Source organism: Pongo abelii, chromosome X, assembly GCF_028885655.2.
Source record: "Pongo abelii isolate AG06213 chromosome X, NHGRI_mPonAbe1-v2.0_pri, whole genome shotgun sequence".
NCBI classification, from domain to species: domain Eukaryota; kingdom Metazoa; phylum Chordata; class Mammalia; order Primates; family Hominidae; genus Pongo; species Pongo abelii.
The window spans coordinates 89440687-89464778 of NC_072008.2; positions in this window are offsets into that span (position 1 = coordinate 89440687).

The window sequence follows — 24092 nt, forward strand, 5'->3', positions numbered from 1 at the left end:
ACTACACAGTATACCTCTACTACAAATGGACTTTAAGTAACACTAAGTTTACTTATAACCAATAAAATCATGCAGTATCTTCACTACTTCAAATATAGCCAAAAGCAAAGCCAAATGCCCTATTCAATAAACAGCATAGTCATATCCTCATGAAATAAAATGTCTTGCCCCAATAAAAGTAAATTTAAAAATAAGAATTTACTGTTTTTTGAGGTATGAACAAATAAGTGTAATGCCAAAAATATGAAAAGTCAAGTATTATGACCCACCAAAAGAAACACAGTATTTCTTCAGAAAAAAATTCTAACCAAAAAGAAAATTCTCAAAATTCCAAATAAATAGTTCAAAATTTTAATTTTAAGAAAGCTCGATGAGATGCAAGTGAAAACTGAAGTCAATAAAAAAAAATAAAATCAATGACAGATGTAAATGAGAAATTTACCAATGAGTTAGATATCTTTTAAAAAATGAAACTTCTGGGAAATAAAAAATTATAGTGGAATTACAAAATACACGAAAAACATCGATAATAGACTGTACCGAGAAGAAAGAGAATATCAGAACTGGAAGAAAGGTCTAGCTTAATTAATTGAATTAATTCAGTTAGACAAAAATGAAGAAAAAAGAATTAAAAGGAATTAACCAAGCCTTCAAGAAGTATGGGACTACGTAAAATGACCAAAGGTATAAATCATCAGTATTCCTGATGGAGAAGAAAAATAAAGTTTAGAAAACCTATTTAAGTAAATAATTAATGAAAATTCTCTTATTCAAGCAAGAGACTTAGATATCCAGAAACAGGAGGCCCAACAAAAATCAGAAAAAAATACAATTTAAGATGAAATTCACCATGACATCACACAGTCATCAAACTGTGTAATGTCAATGTGCAATTAAAAAAAAACCTAAAATTGGTGAGGCAAAAGTGCCTAGTCACCTATAAAGCAAATCTCATCAGACTAACAGTTTACTTCTCAGCAGAAACTGTATAAGGCAGAAAAGGGTGAGACCCTATTTTTAAAGCAGTAAATAAAAAACAGTGCCAAGCAAGAATTCTGTTTCATGACAGAAAAAAACCTTTATAAGTAAACGAAAAATAAGGTATCTCCCAGACAAGTAAATGCTGAGAAAATTTATCACCACTAATTCAGCCTTATAAGAAATGCTCAATGGAGTTGTAAGCATGGAAATGAAAGATCAATATTCACCAATACTAAAATACACAGAGCATAAAACTCAAGGGTCTCATAAAACAATTATAAGGAGAAAGAGAAAGAAATTAAATGGCACCATGACAGAACTCCACCAAACCACAAAGACACACAGAGAGAAGCAAAAGAAGAAACAAACAAACAAAAAATACGTAAAACAACTAAATAATACTAACAATATAACTGGAACAAAACCCCACGTACCAATATTAACCATGAGCACAAATAAATTAAATACCCACTTAAAAATATATAGAGGTGGAATGAATTTTAATAATTATCCAATTATATACTTCTAACAAGAAATTCATATTACATGTAAAGACAAATATAAATGAAAGAGTTGAGAATTCATGCAAGTGGAAATCATAAGTGAGCAGGAGTAGCTAAACTTATATAAAATAAAAGAGAATTTAAATAAAAAATGGTAAAAGAACCACAACAGGTCATTACATAATAATGAGGTGGTTAATTCAGTAAGACAATATAAAAATCCGATATATATATATGCAGTTAACAATGGGGCATGCAGATTCATAAAACAAATGTTACTAGACCTAATGAAAGAGATAGACAGAAATGTAGTAAGAGTAGGGTAGGTAAGGACCTCACTCATAGCAGTAGAAAGATCAAGTCAGAAAACCAAAAAAGAATCCTTGGACATAACTTGAACTTTAGGCCAAATGGACCTAAGAGACATATACAGAACATTCTACCCAACAGCGGCAGAATACACATTATTCTCATCAGCACATGAAAGATATTCCAAGATAGACTACAAGTTGGGTCACAAAGCAAATCTTAATAATTTTTTGAAAAATCAAGTAATATTAAGTATTTTCTCAGACCATAGATGAATAAAAGTAGAAATCAATTCCAAGCAAAACTTTGAAAGATATACAAATACACACAAATAGAAAAACATGCTTCATGATCTTTTGGAAAAAAGTAAAATTAAAATGGAAATTTAAAACTTGAAGATGAAAACACTGGTTAGTTTGGGCCAAGATGGCTGCTGCAGTCCATGACTCTCACGGAGAAGAATGAAAACAATGAATTTTGCACCTTCAACTGAGGTATTCAGATTCTCGCATTGGAACTGACTAGATGGGCAGCTCAACCCACAGAGTTAGGAAAAGCGGGGGTGTGTAACGACCCCACTCACCCCCACCCTGCCAGGAGCAGCATGGAGCCAGGGAAGCTTCTATTTTCACCCAAGGGAGACAGTGAATGGTTGTGCGACTCTGCCTGAAAAACCACGCTTTTCTCACAGATCTTTGTAACCCACAGATCAGGAGATAACCTCATGAGCCCATGCCACCAGGGCTTTGGGTTAGAAGCACAGAGCTGTGTGGAGTCTCAGTGGGGTGGCCACTTAGGATTGCATGAAGACCCAGGAGTTGTTTTGCATACTCTGGCCCTGGAAATTTCCAGCAAAATGGAAGATCCATCCATGTATTCCCCTTGGAAGGGGACTGAATCCAGGAAACCGAGCGACATCATTCTGTGGGCCGCACCCCCATGGCATCCCACAAGTTAAGACTCACTGGCTTCGAATTCTAGGTGGCCAGTGGCAGCAGGCAGTAGACTGCCTGAGACAGACTGAGTTCCCGGGGGAGGGACAGTGGCCATCTCTTCAGTTTGAGTCAGCCGTTCTAGCCTGCTGGCTCCAGGAAGCCCAGTGGTTCCGGAGCAATTCCCCACAACACAGCATGGCTGATGTGCCAGATGTTGGCCAGACTGCTCCTTTATGCGGGATCCCAATTCATCCCTACTCACTGGGTAGTGCCTTCCTGTGGGACTTTCAGCAACACCAGCCAGGGTTATACACACAGATATCTGATATCTCCCTGAAACAGAGCCCCCAGAGGGAGTAGCACCCACCATTCCTGCAGTTCAGCAGATTTAGTCTTTCCAGCCTCCTGGCGCTGGAGTGTCCAGGTAGTCTGGACAATGAGGGTTCCCCACAGCACAGCGCACCTGCTCTGCCAAGGGGCACCCAAACTGCTTCTTTAAGCAGGTCCTTGATCCTGTTCCTCCTGACTGGGTGAGACCTCCCAACAGGGGTCTCCAGACACCTCCTACAGGAGCATTTGAGCAATCATCAGGTTGGTGCCCTCCTGGGATAGAGCTCCCAGAGGAAGCAACAGGCTGCCTTAAATGCTGTTTTGCAGCCTTCACTGGTGATACCTCCAGTGAGGGAGGGTCTGAGGCAACTAGGGTCTGGAGTGGGCACCCCAGTGAACCACAGCAGCCCTACAAAAGAGTGGCCTGTTAAAAGAAAAAACAACAACATCAAAAAAAGACCCCACAAAAACCCCATTCAAAGGTCAGCAATCTTGAAGAGTGAAGGTAGATAAGCCCACAAAGATGAGAAAGAATCAATGCAAAAACATTGAAAACTCAGCAAGCCAGAGTTCCTCTTCACCAAATTACTGCAACACCTCTCCAGAAAGGGCATGGAACTGGGATGAGGCTAAGATGACTGAAGTGACAGAAGTAGGCTTCAGAAGGTGTGTAATAATGAAATTTGCTGGGCTAAAGGATCATGTTCTAACCCAATGCAAAGAAGGTAAGAATCATAATAAAACAATACATGAGCTGATAACTAGAATAACCAGATTAGAGAGGATCATAACTGACCTGATGGAGTTCAAAAACACAACACGAGAACTTCACAATGCAATTACAAGTATCAATAGCAGAATCAACAAAGAAAGGAAAAATCTCAGAGCTTGAAGACTATCTTACTGAAATAAGACAGACAGACAAGAATAGAAACATTGACTAAAAAAGAATGAACAAATCCTCTGAGAAATATGAGATTATGTAACAAGACCAGACCCACAACTGATTGGTGTACCTGAAAGAGACAAGGTGAATAAAACCAAGTTAGAAAACATACTTCAGAATATCATCAAAGATAACTTTCCCAGCCTAGCAAAACAGGCCAAAATTCACATTCATAAAATACAGAGAATCCCAGTAAGATACTCCAGGAGAATATCAATCATAAGACATATATATAGTCATCAGATTCTCCAAGTTTGAAATTAGAAAAAAAAAATGTTAAGGGCAGCCAAAGAGAAAGGCCAGGTCACTTACAAAGCGAAGTCCATCAGACTAACAGCAGACCTCTCAGTGGAAACCCTACAAGCCAGAAGAGATTGGGGGAAAAAATTCAACATTTTTGAAGAAAAGAATTTTCAACCCAGAATTTCATATTTGGCCAAATGAAGCCTCATAAACAGAGAAATAAGATCTTTTTCAGACATACAAATGCTGAGGGAATTCATCACCACCAGGCCTGCCTTGCAAGAGCTCCTGGAGGAAGCACAGAATATAGAAAAGAAAAATTGTTAATAGCTACTACAAAAACACATTGAAATACACAGACCAGTGACACTATGAAGCAACTACATAAAGAAGTCTGAAAAATAACAAGCTAGGATCAGGATGACAAAATCAAATTCACATATAACAACACTAACCTTAAATGTAAATGGGTTAAATGTCCCAGTTAAAAGATACAGAATGGCAAGCTGGTTAAAGACTCAAGACCCATTGGATGTTGTCTTGAAGAAACACATCTCATATGCAAAGACACACATAGGCTCAAAATAAAAGAACGGAGGAAAATGTACCAAGCAAATGGAAAACAGAAAAAAAAATTGCAATCCTAGTTTCTTACAAAGCAGATTTTAAACCAACAAAGATCAAAAAAGACAAAGATAGGCATTACATAATGGTAAAGGATTCAATGCAACAAGAAAAGCTAACTATCCTAAATATACATGTGCCCAATACAGGAGCACCCAGATTCATAAACCAAGTTCTTAGATACCTACAAAAAGACTTAGACTTCCACACAATAATAGTGGGAGGCTTTTACACCCCACTGAAAATATTAGACAGGTCATAGAGACAGACAATTTAAAAAGATATTCAGGACCTGAACTTAGCTCTGAATCAAGGGAATCTGATAGGCATCTACAAAACTTTCCACCAAAAAAACAACAGAATATACATTTTTTTATCGCCACATGGCACTTACTCTGAAATTGATCACATAATTGGAAGTAAAACACTCCTAAGAAAATGCAAATTAAAAACTCAAAATCATAGTAAAATATCTCTCAGACCACAGCACAATCAAATGAGAACTCAAAGTAAAGAAACTCACTCAAAACCACACAACTACATGGATATTGAAAAATATGTTTCTGAATGACTCCTGAGTTCATAATAAAATTAAGGCAGAAATCAAGAAGTTCTTTGAAATTAATGAGAACAAAGAGACAGCATACCAGAATCTCTGGGACACAGCTAAAGCAGTGTTAAAATATATATAAAGCACTAAATGCCCACATCAAAAAGCTAGAAATATGTCAAATCAACAACCTAACATCACATATAAAAGAACTAGACAACCAAGAGCAAACAAACCCAAAGCTAGCAGAAGACAAGGAATAACCAAGATCAGAGTGGAACTTAAAAAGATAGAATCACAAGAATACTTTCAAAAAATCAAAGAATCCAAGAGCTGTTTTTTTTTTTGAAAAAATTAATAAAATAGACCACTAACTAGGCTAATAAGAAAACAGAGAAGAATCAAATAGGCACAATCAGAAATGATAAGGGGGATATTACCACTGACCCCACAGAAATAAAAACAACCGTCAGAGAATATTGTAAACACCTCTGTGCACATGAACTAGAAAATCCTGATGAAATGGATAAATTTCTGGACATATACACCCTCCCAAGACTGAACAAGGAAGGAATTCAGTCTCTGAATAGACCAGTAATGTGTTCTAAAATTGAGGCAGTAATAAATAGCCTACCAACCAAAAAGAGCTCACGACCAGGCAGATTCACCAATGAATGGTACCAGAGGTACAAAGAAGAGTTTGTGCCATTTCTACTGAAACCATTCCAAAAAATTAAAAAGAAGAGACTCCTCCCCAATTAATTTTATGAAGCCAGCATCATCCTGATACGAAAACCTGGCAGAGATACAAGAAAAAATAAAACTTCTGGCCATTATTTCTGATAAACATCAATATAAAAATCTTAAGTAAAATACCGGCAAACCAAATCCAGCAGCATATCAAAAAGCTTATCCACGACGATCAAGTTGCATCCCTGGGATGCGAGGTTGGTTCAACATACACAAATTGATAAATAAAATTTATCACATTTACAGAACTAGAGACAAAAACCACATGATTATCTCAATAGATGCAGAAATGGCCATTGACAAAATTAAACATCCCTTCGTGTTAAAATCTCTCAACAAATTAGGTATTCAAGAAACTTACCTCAAAATAATAAGAGCAATATATGACAAAACCACAGCCAGTATCATACTAAATGGGCAAAAGCTGGAAGCATTCCCCTTGAAAACCAGCAAAAAACAAGGATGCCTTGTATCATCACTCCTATTCAACATAGTATTGGAAGTTCTGGCCAGGTGAATCAGGCAAGAGTGAGAAATAAATGGTATTCAGATAGGAAGAGAGGAAGTCAAATTATCTTTGTTTGCAGGTGCAACAACCTTGTATCTGGAAAACCCCACATTCTCAACCCAAAAGCTTCTTAAGCTGATAAGCAACTTCAGCAAAGTCTCAGTATGCAAAATTGATGTGCAAAAATTGCTAACATTCCTACACACCAACAACAGGCAAGCAGAGAGCCAAATCATGAAAGAACTCCCATTCACAATTGCTACTAAGAGAATAAAATACCTAGGAATACAGCTAACAAAGGAAGCAAAGAACCTCTTCAAAGAAAACTACAGAGCACTGCTCAAGGAAATCAAAGAGGACACAAATAAATATAAAAAAAATCTATGCTCTTAGATAGAAAGAATCAATATTGTGAAAATGGCCATAGTGCCCAAAGTAATTTATAGATTCAATGCTTTCTCCATTAAACTACCATTGGCATTCTTCACAGAATTAGAAAAAATTATTCTAATATTCATATGTAACCGAAAATGTGCCCAAATAGCCAAGACAATCTTAAGCAAAAAGAACAAAGCTGGAAACATCATGCTACCAGACTTCAAACTATACTACAAGTCTACGTAACCAAAATAGCATAGGACAGGTACAAAAACAGACACATAGACCAATGGAACAAAATAGGGAACTCAGAAATAAGACCACACACCTACAATTATATGATCTTTGACAAACCCAACAAAAACAACGAATGAGGAAAACATTTTCTATTTAATAAATTGTGCTGGAAAAACTGGTTAGCCATATGCAGAAAATTGAAACTGGACTCCTTTCTTACACCGTATACAATAATTAACTTCAGATGGAGTAAAGACTTAAATGTATAATGCCAAATTAAAAAAAAAAAATCCCTAGAAGAAAATCTAGGCAATATTTTTCAGGACATAGGCATGGGCAAAGATTTCATAATGAAAATGCCAAATGCAATTAGAACAAAAGCTAAAATTGACAAATGGGATCTAACTGAACTAAAGAGCTGCTTCATGGCAAAACAAACAACAAAAAACCTATCATCAGAGTGAACAGGCAACCTACATAATGGGAGAAAATTGTAGCAATCTATTTGTCTGACAAAGGTCTAATATTCAGAGTCTACAAGGAACTTAATATACAAAACAAAACCAAATCTATTAAAAGTGGGCAAGGGACATGAACGAACCCTTCTCAAAAAAAAGACATTGATGTTGTTAACAAACATATGAAAAAAAGCTCAATATCACTGATCATTACATATATGTAAATCAAAATCACAATGAGATACTATCTCATGCCAGTCAGAATGGCAATTATTAAAAGTTCAAGAAACAACAGATGCAGGTGAGGTTGCAGAGAAAGAGGAACACTTTTACACTCTCAGTGGAAATGTAAATTAGTTCAACCACTGTGGAAGAGAGTGTGGTGATTTTTCAAAGATCTAGAACAAAAAATATAATTTGACCCAGAATCCCATTATGGGGTATATACCCAAAGGAATATAAATCATTCAATTGTAAAGATACATGCACACATATGTTTACTGCAGTACTATTGACAATAGCAAAGACATGGAATCTGCCCAAATTCCCATCAATGATAGACTGCATAAAGAAAAGGTAGTATATAAACACCATGGAATACTATGCAGTCATAAAAAGAAAGGAGATGATGTCCTCTGCAGGGACATGGATAAAGCTGGAAGCTGTTACCCTCAGCAAACTAAACTAGGAAGAGATAACCAAACACCACAAGTTCTAACTTATAAGTGGGAGCTGAATGATGAGAATACATGGACACATGGTAGGGGAACAATACACACTGGAGCCTGTCAGCAGGATGGTGGGAGAGAGAGCCTCAGGAAGAACAGCAAATAGATGATGGGCTTAATACCTAGGTGATAAGTTGATCGGCGTAGCAAACTACCATGGCACACGTTTACTTATGTAACAAACCTACCCATCCAGCACATGTATCCCAGAACTTAAAATATAAGTTGAAGAAAAAAATGAAATCATTATATAACAAAACCTTTGGGTTTTTTTGCACTACAGTAAAAGTAGTGCTAAAAGGAAATTATATAGTCTTGAACGCCTACATCAAACACATTGAGAAAAACCAAATTAACAACCTAACATGACACCTCAAGGAACTGAATCAACAAAGACAATCAAGCCCAAAGCTAGAAGAGGAAAATAATAATAAAGATAAGAGCAGAACTAAATAATATTGAGTCCAACAAAGTGATACCAAACATAAATGAAGACAAATGAGAAAGAGGTGGAGTAAGATAGCAGAATTGAAAGCCCCACCGATCATCCCCTCCACAAGGACACCAAGTTAACAACCTACACAGAAAAAAACAAACAAACAAAAAACACCTTTATAATAAACAAAAGTCAGGTGAGTACTCATAGTACCTAGATTTAACTTTGTTTTCCTGAAAGGGGCACTGAAGCATATTAAAAGAAAAACTTTAGACAAATTCAGTTTAATTGAATTTAATTGAGCAAGAAAAAAATGAATTTGCAAATCAGCCAGCCTCCAGAATCACAGCAGATTCAGAAAGACTCCAGGGATGCCTCATGAACAGAGCAAATTTATAGACAGAAAAAGAAAAGTGACATACAGAAAATGGAGGTGAGTTTCAAAAACAGCTGGATTGGTTACAGTTTGGTGTTTGCCTTATTTGAACACAGTTTGAACAGTCAGTGACCTATGCGTGGTTGAAATATGGCTACTAGGATTGGCTGAGACTCAGCTATTGCCACAAAAGCATGCTTCTAAGTTAAGTTACGGTTTGTCCAAAAGGACTCAAGTATGGATGTCTCAGGCCATATTTAGTTCAATTTAACAATATCCCATTTGGTCAACCTCTCAATTTACAGAGATTGAACATAACTTTTGTCATTGATGCCACTCTCTGTTACCATCCTAAAATACTTAGCTGGTCTCAGTATGGAATTCGCAAGTCTTCTTTAGCTGCAGTATGTAGTTTACAAGTCTTGTTTTGTGTCATTATGGAATCACAAATCACAGCTTTGTACCAACTGAATGATTCTTTATATTCTTGCTGACCTAAAGAAGTGGGTAGAATGGAGTGAGACCATTTAATTCACAATGGATGGCTGCATGCAAAACATTTAAGACTTGAAAGAATACAGTGATCAGGAGGACTGTTATGATTGTCAGGAGGAGAATATGAAAATGCCAAGGTGTATTCCATAACAAGAGTTATGAAAATTAACTGAACCAAATTAAACAAGACAAGATTCAGATAATATAGGCAACACAACAATACTAGGGTCTAATTGGTCATAGTCCTTGTTTGGAATGTGATAGTGATTAAGGACCATAGTTCACTGTAAAGTGACCTGATTTAAACAAGTAATCATCTTCATCGTTACTCTAGTAACACAAATCATAATAACCTGGAAACCTACTAAAAGAAATATAATAATTAGAAACACTTGAAAAACCCAAGCTTACCATCCACCACTCAGGATGCCTGCCAACCAACTGTTAGTTGCTCCTGTAAACATATCATGTGTTCCTCTCTCCTGAGCAATTTCTTTAATGTGTTTGGTGGCAGTGTCTAAGAAAACAGCAGTATTAACCACCTTTTTAATTATGCTTTTTGTAGTAACAAAATCAGAAGAGAGATAAGTACAACATTTAGTTTTGTTCAACACCAAACATGAGCCCCCAGCTTGGGCTAAAAGAAGATCTAAAGCTGCGTGATGTTCTATTATGTGTTTTTGTTGAATATATGTGTTATCATCTACATTTTGGGGAGTAGTTTCTACCAGCCTGAAACCCTGGGAGGTCTGACTTGCTACAAAATCCGAAATTTTTCCCAATTTATAAATTAGCTTTAAATTCCATAGAGCTGGCACCCCACTGCCACCAAAAATGAACTCCAAAAGAACCCATTGAGGAAATATTTCCTCAGTGAAAACAAGCTTATCCTCATCTATTTCAAGGCTAGTGCTAATTTCAGTTATTGATCATTTTGACTTCCAGTTATAAGGGCTATTATGGGAATATTCAGGGGAAGCTATTCAAAAGGCAGGAGTGAGCCAGGCCAAATAACAAGATCCAAACCAATCTGTGTCCCCGCCCAAATGTAATATAATCCCCAATGTTGAGGAGGAGCGTGATGGGAGATGACTGGATCATCAGGGCCGTTTCTCATGGTTTAACACCATCCACCTTGGCGACAGTGAGCTCTCTGCTCTCTGGTCGTTTAAAAGCATGTGGCACCTCCCCCCGACCTTGCTTCTACTCTGGCCATGTGATGTGTGTGCTCCCTCTTTCCTTTCCACCATGATGGTACATTTCCTGAGGCCTCCCCAGAAGCAGAAGCCTCATGCTTCCTGTACAGCATGCAGAATCCTGAGCCAATTAAACCTCTTTTTTTTAAATAAAAAAAAAAAAGATCCAAACCAAAGGAAAGGCAGAATAAAATAAACAGATTCTCCACAGACTCAATATAGGCCCTCAGGGGTTGAAAAAGAGGGACTCCTAGTTACATTTGAGCAAGAGTCAGTCAGGTTTGTTCAGCCATAAATCTGTAGCTCCTGAACAAGATCAAGTAGGAAATTTACTTTTTTGTGGCCCCTTTATAGCATGTTGTAAGGGTGTATAACAACATCTATTAGAAAAAAAAAGACCAGTGGATCTAATCTGGTGACAATATACAAGCAATTACTTGTACCAACATAGGTAATACTCAAATCTTGAGTGTGTGCTGCCTGAAAGCACAATATATCTTTTGCAGGCATCACTTAAATTGGTATTTTATATTTGGTAATAATTGAGTTATCAATTGCAAAAGAGTGTTGTTCTTAGTGAGTATAGGAAAGCAAGTAGCAGTGATGTTTAGAATATCAAGAATAGCTTCAGTGGAATTGTTTCCTGATTTTTTGGCATTAAGCCATAAACTCAACAATTACTCTGGTTTTGTGCTACAGCATAAGCTTAGGCTAAAGCCATCCACTGATTATGGTCCCATGGATTTTCCCGTAGGGAAAAGGAAAGAATTGGGGTGATAAAAAAAATGAGAAAAAAATAAATCTTTTATGATGATAGAGAAGTCTTGATCTATGATCTTGGGAAAGCTGTCCACCACTAAGATGCCATCTCCTTCTGGGGAGAGATTTCCCTGGTCATCTTTACCTTAAAGTATCTAACAGGTGTACAGATTCAGGAGTCTGAAGGGGCCCTGCTGAGTTGTGAAATGTGGATCCAAGGTTCAAGGACCTGAGAAATGCTCTGTTTGGTTGGAATTTAATAGATTTTTCACAATATTTGGGGCTTGCAAATTAAGTTCATTTTCTAAGATCTGATCTGATGAAGGTTCTAACAGCTTGGCTGCTGCTGCTACTGCTTTTAAACAATTTATATGCCTTAGCTACTGAGCCTAATTTCATGGTGTAGTATGCACTGGGCCTATGATTACTACCATGATCTTGGGTGAGGACTCCTTATGCCTAATTGTTACATTCATGAACCAACAAAGTAAAAGGTTTTGTGTAATTTGGAAGTCCTAAAGCTGGGGGCTGTTGTAATGTCAATTTTATTTGGATAAAAGCCTGATCATGACTATCTTCCCTAGGTAAAGTCTTTGGCACAACATTTTTAGTGAGCTCATACAATGATGAAGCCATTAAGCAAAAAATTTGGAACCAAGGATTTGCAATATCCTGCAAGACCAAAGAAGCCTCTTAAATGTCTCCTGGTTGCAGGCCAAGGAAAACTTTGAACAGTTTTTATTCTCTCATTTGAGAGGGAAACTCCTTCAGTAGTCAAGTCATGTCTCGAATACTGGACTTTTTCTCTTGAAAACTGAAGTTTTTCCAGTGAAGCCTTGTGACTTTTATATGCAAGTTGCTGTGAAAAGTAAACTGAGTCAATTTCAGGGTGCTCTTCAGTGGGAGAACATAACAATAACTCATCTACATACTAAACGATAGTAGAATTTTGAGAGAACTGTAGTGTGATTAAGTCCTGATTCAACGCCTGGGAAAAATATAAAACGGCTTCAGTAAACCCCTGTGCCATCACAGTCCAGGTGTACCGCTGATATTTCCAAGTAAAGGTAAACAACTATTTATTCTCTTTATAAACTGGAATGCTAAAGGAGACTAAGTAGAGATATATTACAGTACAAGTATGCTTGAAATTAGTGGGTACATTAAACAATCAAGTATTAGAATTTGGGACTACAGGAAACCTTGGTATTATAATTATATTAATTTCACATAAATCTTGAACAAATATCTAACCTTGTCTATTTGGTTTTTTAACTGGGGAGTGCTATAAGGCTATTGTATAAAATTATGAGTCCCTGTTTAATTAAATTATTCTACAATTGGTGAGAGCCTTTGAATTCATTTGGGTGTTAGTGAGTATTGGGGTAATTTATGCCAAGGTTTAGAATAATCTATTTGGACTCTCACAAGTTCCACACTTTTAATTTTTCCTATATCAGTTGAGGAAGAGGGTCATAAACTTTTAGGTATTTTTGAAAGATTAGGGGTATTACAGGCCTGAGTTTCAATCTTATCAATTTCTGCCTATAGACAGCATAAAAATTTTGGTTCAAGAGTATCAGGAAACTCTAAGATTATTTCTCCCTTTGAAGAAAATTGTATGTGCCCTTTTAGCTTTGAAAGTAAACCTCACCCTAGAAAATTTATTGGAGCAGCATTACATAGAAAAAAAAGGATATTTTTCTGAAAAGATCCCCAAAGTCAGTTGGATGGTTTCAGATATGGAAACCTTTTGAACTTGATTTGAAATCTCCACCACACAAATGACCTTTTTACTCTGAGGGATTTGCTGGCTCATTAAAGTGGAGTTTATGGTAGATAGGGTAGAGCCGGTATCCACCAGGACTGTACATGACTCCACATTTAACCTCTGTTTCTTCATGTTAATATAAAAGTATTACAGAATGCATTTTACCAGAGAATCCCTCACAGTCTCCTCAATGTTGATTGTTATCAGGATGGCTAAGTTCTCTTGGGCTCTCTCTAGTGGTAAAACAGCTCAGTCTGAAGGGAGACTTATTGGTGGACTGATGTAAAAGTGGACAATTCTAAATATATATGCTCTTATCACTGGAGCTCCAAAATTTATAAAACAATTACTACTAGACCTAAGAAATGAGATAGACAGCAACAAAATAATAGTGGGGGACTTTAGCACTCTACTGATAACACTAGACACATAATCAAGACAGAAATCAAAAAAGAAGCAATGGACTTAAACCATAAATTAGAACAAATGTACTTAACAGATATTTATAGAACGTTCTTCTCAAATACTACAGAATATACATTCATTTCACCAGCACATAGAATATTCTCCAAGATAGGCCATACAATAGGGCACAAAATAATTATTAATAACTTTTTAAAATATTATATTTAGTATTATCTAAGATGACAGTGGAATAAAACTAGCAACTCCAAAAGGAACCCTCAAAACTGTACAAATACATGGAAATTAAATAACCTGCTCTTGAATGATCTTTGGGCCAACAACAATGAAATCAAAATGAAAATTTAAAAATTATGTGAACTGAATGAAAATGGTGACACAACTCATCAAAACCTCTGATACAGCAGAAGTGGTGCTAAGAGAAAAAGTTCATAGCTTTAAATTCCTACATCAAAAAGTCTGAAAAAGCACAAAGAGACAACCCAATGTCACACCTCAAGGAACTAGAGAAACAAGAAAAAGAAAAAACCCAGCAGAAAAAAATAACAAAGATCAGAGCAGAACTAAATGAAATTGAAGCAAAACAAAAAAATAAAATAAAAGCTGGTTCTTTGAAAAGATAAACAAGATTAATAGATTATTAGTGAGATTAACCAAGAAGAAAAATAAAAATAAGCTCAATAAAAAGGGAGATATTACAACTGATACCACAGAAATATGAAAAATTATTCAAGACAACTAAGAGCACCTTCATGCACACAAACTAGAAAATCTAGAGATGTATAAATTACTAGAAATATACGACTTTCCTAGATTAAATAAGAAATAGAAACTCTGAACAAACCAATAACAAGTAGTGACATTGCAACAGTAATAAATAATAATAAATAAAGTAATAAAATATTGCCAAAAAAGTACAAGAATGGATGGATTCACAGCTAAATTCCATTAGACATTTAAAAAAGAATTGGTACCAATCCTACTGAAATTATTCCAAAAGACAGAGAAAGAAGGAATCCTCCCTAAATCATTCTCTGAAGCCAGCATTATCCTAATACCAAAACCAAGAAAGTACATAAAAAAGTGAACTACAGACCAATATTTCTGATGCAAAAATTCTCAACAAAATACACACTAGCTGAATCAAACAGCATATCAAAAAGATAATACATCATGAGCAAGTGGGTTTCATACCAGGGGTGCAATGATGTTTTAACATATGCAAGTCGACAAATGAGATACATTATAAAAGCATAATTGAAAACAAAAATTATATAATCATCTTAATAGATGCAGAGAAGGAATTTGACAAAATTTAACATCGCTTTATGGTTAAAACCATCAGCAAAATAGGCATAAAAGGGACATACTTCAAAGTAGTAAAAGCCATATATGACAAACCCACAGGAACTACCATACTAAACGAGAAAAAGTTGAAAGCTTTCCTCCTGAGAACTGGAAAAAGACAAGGATGCCTACTTTCACTGTTTCTATTCTACATAGTACTGGAAGTCCTAGCCAGAGAAATCAGACAAGAAAAAGAAATACAAGCATTCAAATTGGAAAAAAAAAAAAAAGAAGTCAAACTACTGCTAATCACCAATGATACAATTGAATACCTAGAAAATCCTACAGATTCATTCAAAAAGCTCCTAGATCTGATAAATAATTTTAGTGAAGTCTCAGGATACAAAATCAATGTACACAAATCAGTAGCATAGATATACACCAACAACGACCAAGCTGAGATTAAAATCAAGAATTCAATCCCTTTTACCACAGCTGCAAGAAAATTAAAATACTTAGATATATACCTAACCAAAAAGGTGAAAGATATCTACAAGGAAACCTACAAAACACTGCTCAAAGAAATCAGAGATGACACAAACAAATGGAAACATATACCATGCTCATGGATGAATAGAGTCAATATTGTTAAAATAATCACACTGTCAAAAGCAATCTACAAATTCAGTGCGATTTCCAAAAAAAAACCATCATCATTCTTTACAGAACTAGAAAAATAAAATAAAATTCTTATGAAACCGCCACCCCCCACTAAAAAATATCAGGCATAACCAGAGCAATACTAAGTTAAAAGAACAAATCTGGAGGCATCACATTACCCAATTTCAAGCTATACTACAAGGATATAGTTACCAAAATGGCTCAGTACTGTCATAAAGACTGGCAAGTAGACCAATGGAACACAATAGAGAACTCAGAGGTAAAGCCAAATACTTATACAGCCATGTGATCTTTGACAAAGCATACAAAAACATAAAGTGAGGAAAAGATACCTTGTTCAATAAACGGTGCTGGGATAATTGGCAAACCACATGTAGAAGAATGAAGCTAGATTTTCATCTCTCCTCCTATACAACAATCAACTCAAGATGGAACGAACTCAAATCTAAGACCTGAAACCATAAAAATTCTTGAAGATAGCATTAAGAAAAACTCTTCTAGACATTGGCTTAGGCAAAGAATTTATGACTTAGGACCCAAAAACAAATACAACAAAAATAAAAATAAATAAATGGGGCCTAATTGAACTAAAAAGCTTCTGCACAGCAAAAGAAATATTTAGGAGAGTAAATAGAAAACACACAGAGCAGAAGAAAACAGTCACAAACTATCCATCTGACAAAGGGCTAACATCCAGAATCTACAAAGAACACAAACAAATCAGAAAAAAAAAAACTGTATAAAAAAGTAGGCAATGGATGTGAAAAGACAGTACACAAAAGAAGATATACAAACAGCCCAAAAACATATTTAAAAAATACTCAACATCACTAATTATCAAGGAAATGCAAATTGGAACCACAATGAGATACCACCTTACTCGTGCAAGAATGGCCATAATTAAAATGGCAAAAAACAATAGATGTTGGCATGGATGTGGTGAAAAGAGAACACTTTTACACTGCTAGTTGAAATGCAAACTAGTACAACCACTATGGAAAACAGTATGGAGAGTCCGTAAAGAACTAAAAATAGAACTACCATTCAATCCAGCAATTTATGTACTGGGTAACTATCCAAAGGAAAATAATTTATTATATGAGTAGGACATAAACACATGCATGTTTATAGCAGCATAATGTGCAATTACAGAGATATGGAACCAACCTAAGTGCCCATTAACCATCAAGTGGATAAAGAAAATGTATATATACACTATGGAATACTACTCAGGCATAAAAAAGAACAAAATAATGGCATTTGCAGCAATCCGGATGGAGTTGGAGATAATTATTCTAAGTGAAGTAATACAGGAATGGAAAATCAAATATCATATGTTCTCACTTATAAGTGAGAGCTAAGCTATGAAGATGCAAAAGCATAAGAATAATATAATGGATTTTGGGGACTTGGGGGAACATGTAAGAGAGGAGTGATGAATAAAAAACTACCCATTGGAGACAGTGGACACTGCTTGGGTGACGGGTGCACCAAAATCTCAGAAATAACCACTAAAGAACATATCTGTGTAACCAAAATCCACCTATTCCCCAAAAACTATTGAAGTAAAAATTTAAACAAAAAGAAAAAAACCTGTGGAAAACTCTTCTGGAGTTTTCATTGGCCTACACAAGGAAATCATGATTAAGACCTCAGAAGCACAAGCACCAAAACCAAAACACAGATAAATGAGATGTAATTAAAATAAAATGCTTCAGCATAGCAAAGGAAATTATCAATAGAGTGAACGGACAACCTGCATAATGAGAGAAAATATTTGTAAACTATGCATTCGACAGGAAACTAATATCCAGAATTTATAAGGAAATCAAACAACAACCATAGTGACAACAAAACAATTAACTCCAAATAAATGGTTGAAAGACATGAACAGATATCTTTAAAAAGACATAAAAATAGACAAAAAGCAGCTGAAAAACTGCTCAATATCACTACATCAGAGAAATGCAAATCAAAACCACAATAGGACATTGTCTTAAACCTGTCAAAATTATATTATTAAATAGTCAAAAAGTAGCAGATGTTGGAACGGATGTGAAGAAAAGGGAATGCGTATATACTGTTTGTGGGAATATAAACTACTACAACTTCTATGGAAAACAGTATGGCGATTTCTCAAAGAACTAAAAATATAACTATCATTCAATTTAGCAATCCCACTATGGGGTATCCACCCCTCAAAAAATGAAATGTTTTATCAAAAAGATACCTTGGCTAGAAACAGTGGCTTGTGCCTCTAATTCCAGAAATTTGGGAGAGGCTTGGTGAGGGAATATTGTCTGAGCCAGGATTTTGAGACCAGCCTTGGCAACTTATACAGTTTGGACATTTGTCTCCTCCCAATCCCATGTTGAAATGTAATTCCCAATGTTGAAGTTGGGGCCTGGTGGGAGGTGATTGGATTATGGGGATGGATTTCTCAAGCATGTTTTAGCACCATCCCCTTGGTGATAACTGAGTTCTCAATCAGTTAGTTTACATAAGATTTGGTTGTTTAAAATGTTTTGAAACCTCCCTCTTCTCTCTCATACTTTCACTCTCGCTATGTGATACAACTACTCTCCCTTTACCTTTCACCATGATTGTAAGCTTCCTGAGGCCCTCAACAGAAATCGAGCATATGTTGGTGCCATGCTTCCTCTACAGCCTGCAAAATCGTGAACCAATTAAACCTCTTTTTAAATATAAATTACTAGTCTCAAGTATTTATTTATATCAATGAAAACAAACACAGAAAGATAGCAAGACCTCATCTCTACATGCTGGGCATGTTATTTCACTCTTGTAGTCTTAGTTACTTGGGAGTCTGAAGTGGGAAGTTTGATTGAGTGCAGTTGTTTGAGGTTAACAACAATGAGCTATAATCACATTACTGTCCTGCAGCCTGGGTGACAGAGAAAGACCCTGTGAGAGAGAGAGAGAGAGAGAAAGAGAAAGAGAGAAAGAGAAAAAGAGAAAGAAGGAAAGAAAGAAAGAAAGAAAGAAAGAAAGAAAGAAAGAAAGAAAGAAAGAAAGAAAGAAAGAAAGAAAGAAAGGAAAGAAAGAAATCTGCACTTGTATGTTTATCACAGTACTATTAACAATAGCACAGATATGGAACCAACCTAAATTTCCATCAATGTTTAATTGGATAAAAAAGTGATCAATCTTTCTATCTAACAATCAATCAATCTATCTAAACACACACACACATGCACACACACACAGAGAGACATCTGTGTATCTATCTATCCAAACACACAAACACACACACACGCACACACAGGAATACTATTCAGCCACACAAAAAAAATCATTTATTTTTCAGAAACATGAATGGAACTGGAAGCCATTATCTTAGGTAAAAAACTTAGAACAAAATGTCAAATATATATTCCTACTTATAAGTAGTAGGTAAATAACACACACATATGGACATAGAGTGTGAAATAACAGACATTGGAGACTCAAAAGTGTTCAGGAGTAGAAGAGAGTAAAGAATGACCTTAAAACTTAAAGTATAATAAAAAAAATGAGAAATTTCTTAGTGAGTACAATATACATGATTTGAGTGATAATTACACAAAAAGCCCAGATTGTACCACTATGCATTGAATCCATGTGACAAAACTATACTTGTACTCCTTAAATTTCTACACAAAAAAAACTTTTTAATTTTTTATTCAAAAGTAGGTCACCATGTAAATAGTCTTGACCTGTCTCATCCTTGACAATTTAAGTCAAATAAAGTCACCCAAGTACCTTACAACATCTGGTACATAAAAGGAAGTTACAAATACCAAGTAACTTTTGCAATTTGTTCAGTCCCATTTCTACCTTACAAAAGAGCCCTAGCACACTGATAGTGACTCGTGTGAGAAATCCACACAATTCAGTAACAGAATCATCTCCCACTTAACTCTCAGCAATGGGGACACTACCGCTAGTTCTCTACTGGAGCAGAAAAAGTTACCTTGTGCACAAACTTACTGAAAATGGGAGATCCAGCCAACACCCATTCTCTACCATCATTGCTCTGAAACTCCCAACTGCAGGATATTTTCAGCCAGACATCCTGAATCCAAAAAGAACTAAATGTAACTAATATCTATATTAAAATTTAAATTCTGATAGATTTAAGAGCAATGGGTCATTTTATGGACTGGGTTTTGGTCCAGTATTGCCACAAATTTATTCATGCTGTATTCATTCCCACTTAAAATGTAATCTTCATGAAGTAGTACATTTGTCTTTTTCTATTATTTAATCCATGGCATTTAGAAGAGTGCCTAAAGTACTCAATAGCTTCTATTTAGTGGGAATGGTAAAATGCAGTGATCAGCTAAATAGCTCCAGTTGAGCTGGGCATGACTGTCTACGCGTCTCCAACCTGTGTGTTCATAGTTCCTCTATGATCTTCCACCCCATTTCCTGGAAACCCACACTTTACACTTTACCTGGAAGTACTACCATCAGCACTGTGTGCAGGCCCAAACAAGCCTCCACTTTATTTTACTTCCTTCTTGTCCCTTTTCGTTATTTAAATTATAAACAAACCTGTACCTATTAAATAATTTTTTAAACCAGAAAACAGAGGCCATTGCCTCATGCAGTGAGTGTGAATATACAGTGAGCCCTACATCCGGAACATTTGAAACTACCAAAAGGTGCATATTGCAAGTTCAAAGCCAAAGCTTTCAAGATTCTATAAACAGATAATATAAGCTAATTGACTACCCTGCTCATTTTGTGCTCTCCATTACCCCTAAACAATCCTGGGGATCTACATTGATACTACTGCAGATTAAATCCAGTCACTTTTTAAGGATTTGGGGATCACTGCCTCTCCGGTTGATCCCCAATTAATTCTGTAGATCCCAATATTCTGAAAACAAAACTGGAGACATTTACAAGCTTGTATTCAAATAAGGCAGGGTAGAACAAAGCAGATGCTCTTGCCAAAACATCTTGCAGATTTTAAGTACAAAAATAACAATGTTACTACATATTATAATTGTACTAGTTCATTCTGGCACTGCTATGAAGTAATATCCAAGACTGGGTAATTACATAAAGGAAAGAGGTTTAATTGACTCACAGTTCCACATTGCTAGGGAGGCTTCAGGAAACTTACAATCATGGCAGAAGGCAAAAGAGAAGTAGGCACCTCTTCACAGGATGGCAGGATGGAGTGAATACAAGCAGTAGAAATGCCAGATGCTTACAAAACCATTAGATCATGTGAGACTCACTTATCATGAGGAAACTGCCCCCATGATCCAATTACTTCCACCAGATTATGGAGATTACAATTTAATGTGAGATTTCTGGTGGGGGCACAGCTAAACCATATCAATTATTATTATATAAAAATAGTTAAATTTTATTAAACCTTGACTATGCAAGGAACACTTTTGAGCACTTAATATAAATTGTTTTTTAAATTTTTAATTGTGCCAAAATATCCATACTATAAAATTGATCATTTTAAGCATGTGGATAATTTTAAAGATGTAGGTCAAAAGGTATGAAATTGTAGTTATGTAGGATAAATAAGTCCAGTAATCTAATGTGCAGCATAGAAATTATAGTTAATATTATATTTTATAATGATTTGCTAAGAGAGTAGATTTTATGTACTCTTACCCCCCCTCACACACACAAAAATAACTTTTTGAGATGATGAATTTGTTACTTGACTTGATAGGAGTAATCATTTTAATATGTATAGCAAAATATCATACACTTTAAATATATACAGTTACAAATAAAAATGGGGAGGGCACAGCAAAATGGTAGACTAGATGCAGCCAGGAAAAATATCTGCCACCAAGAGACTGGGAAATTGTGAAGACTGCATGGCAAGCAGATCTTGAGAAGAAAGGCATTGAGAGTGGACAGAGGAAGTAAACAGATACTGGGCTAAAGATGGAGGAAGCTGGAAACTTTGCCAGGACTACAACACACTGGCCCCCAGTGATTCCTGGGAAAGCAATTAGTGGTACAGGTGTGGAGTGATCCACTCTTGGCATGGACTTCTGGTATCCTAGCAACAGAAGTAGCCATAATCTCCACAAACACTTGGGCTGGCAGGGAGGGCTCCTTAGAGACATGGTACTGCAGGACTTCAGCCTGTGAAGAGCAGACAGGGTTTGGTGTAGGAACATCTGCAGTGGAGCACAGTCTGGAAAACCCATTCCCCAAAGCTTGCCATGCTCTCCTAGAAAACTTTAGCCTTAGGGGAACTGTTGGACTTCAACAGAGCAGGGCAGTCTTGCTCATGAAATGGGTCCAGTCAGATCTAAGCACCCCTCTACCCGAGGACCTCTCCTGTGGCCCCATTGTGGCCATGCCCACTTGAAATGGAGTCCTGGACGCTCAACTGGCATTCTTCCACAGCCTGCATCAGTTTCTTCACCAGCAGATTGCACCTGACTATAAGAGAGCATCAGCAAAGTGGCCCTCGTCAATATATACAAGCCTACCAACACATATTTCCCACCATAGCCTGCCCCACACCACTTTGCCCACATGCACTCATCCATAGCCACATCCTTCACCACTTTCCCCTTTTATGGGCACACAGAGAGACCTTTCCTCTCCCTCCACACTGGCATGCATGTGTGCATGCACTGTACTGCACCACTGATGTTGGCATGAGCACAGACCTCCTCAATGCACAAACATTGCCAAACAAATGTTCACAGAGAGGCCAGCGGCCCCGCTTTCTGCCCACCAAGCCACTCCCTGCTGCCACCACCAGCACAAATGCATGCACAGAGGCTGACGGCCCTGAGCTCACCAGCTCTCCATCCGCATGCCAATGCCACCACTGGTGTAAACACAACATGGAGATTGCCAGCCCTGCCCCACATTCCATGCCACTAAGGTTACTCATATTAATTTGTACATGGAGTCCAGCAGCCCTGCACCCACTGGCGGCCCACTGCAGCTGGTGGGTGTGCATCCTGCTACACTGCTGCCATAGCTGGCACATATCAACAAGCATAGATTCCATTGCCACTGCCCTGACAAAGCACTTTGGCTAGCGCCAGCCTTTGGAGTGTTGTGGCTAGCTTTCTGGGAAACCTTGGCTCATCCAGTGCAGCAAGTTGCTAACCTTGAAGGGCCAGAGAACAAACATGGGAGCCCAACACCAGCGCCACAGAGTTAGAGTTCAAAGCCAGAAGTGCTGACCTGTGCCTTGCCCTCTAAAATATTTAAGAAATGAAGCCAGTTGACTGAACTAACGCTGTACTGCAATTAAACTCCCAAGGGAATCAAAGAAGATAAAAGCAAAAGAACCCATCCAAAGTACAGCATCTTCAAGACTGAAGGAACATCAGCTCATACAGGTGAGAAAAAAATAGTGCAAGAAGTCTGGCAACAAAAAAAGCCAAGGTATCTTCTTACCTCCAAGCAACCACACTAATTCCCCAGCAAGAGTTTTTAACAAGGTTGAGATGGCTGAAAAGACAGAAATAGAATTCAGAATATAGATAGGAACAAAGATAATTGAGATTCTGGAAAAGGTCAAAATCTAATCAAAGAATTCTAAGGAACATAATAAAAATATACAAAAGATGAAAGACGAAATGACCATTTTAGAAATAACCAAACTGATCTGATAAAGCTAAAGAACTTACTTCAAGAATTTCAGAATACAATCACAGGTATTAACAGCAGAATCCACCAAGCTTAGGAAAAAAATCAGAGTTTCGAAGACCAGTTCTCCAAAATAACGCTGTCAGAAAAGAAAATAAGAATAAAAAATTAAAGAAGAATGAACAAAACCTCTGAGAAATATTAAATTATGTGAAGATACCAAATCTATATCACATTGGGATTCCTGAAGGAGAGAGAGAGAAAGCAAGTGACTTGGAAAACATTTGAGACTATTATACATGAAAGTTTATTCAACCTTGCTAAAGAAGCCAACAATTTAAAAATCCAGAAAACGCAGAAAACTCCTCCAAGATACTACATAAGGTGACCATTCCCAAGGAACATAGCTATTAGATTCTCCAAAATTGAAATAAAAGAAAAAAAATGTTAAAGGCAGCTATAAGAAGGGAAAGATCAGCTACAAAGGGACCCCACCAGGCTAAGAGGGAATCTTTTAACAGAAACCCTCCAAGCCAGAAGAGATTGAGGGATTGTATTCAGTATTCTTAAAGAAAACAAATTC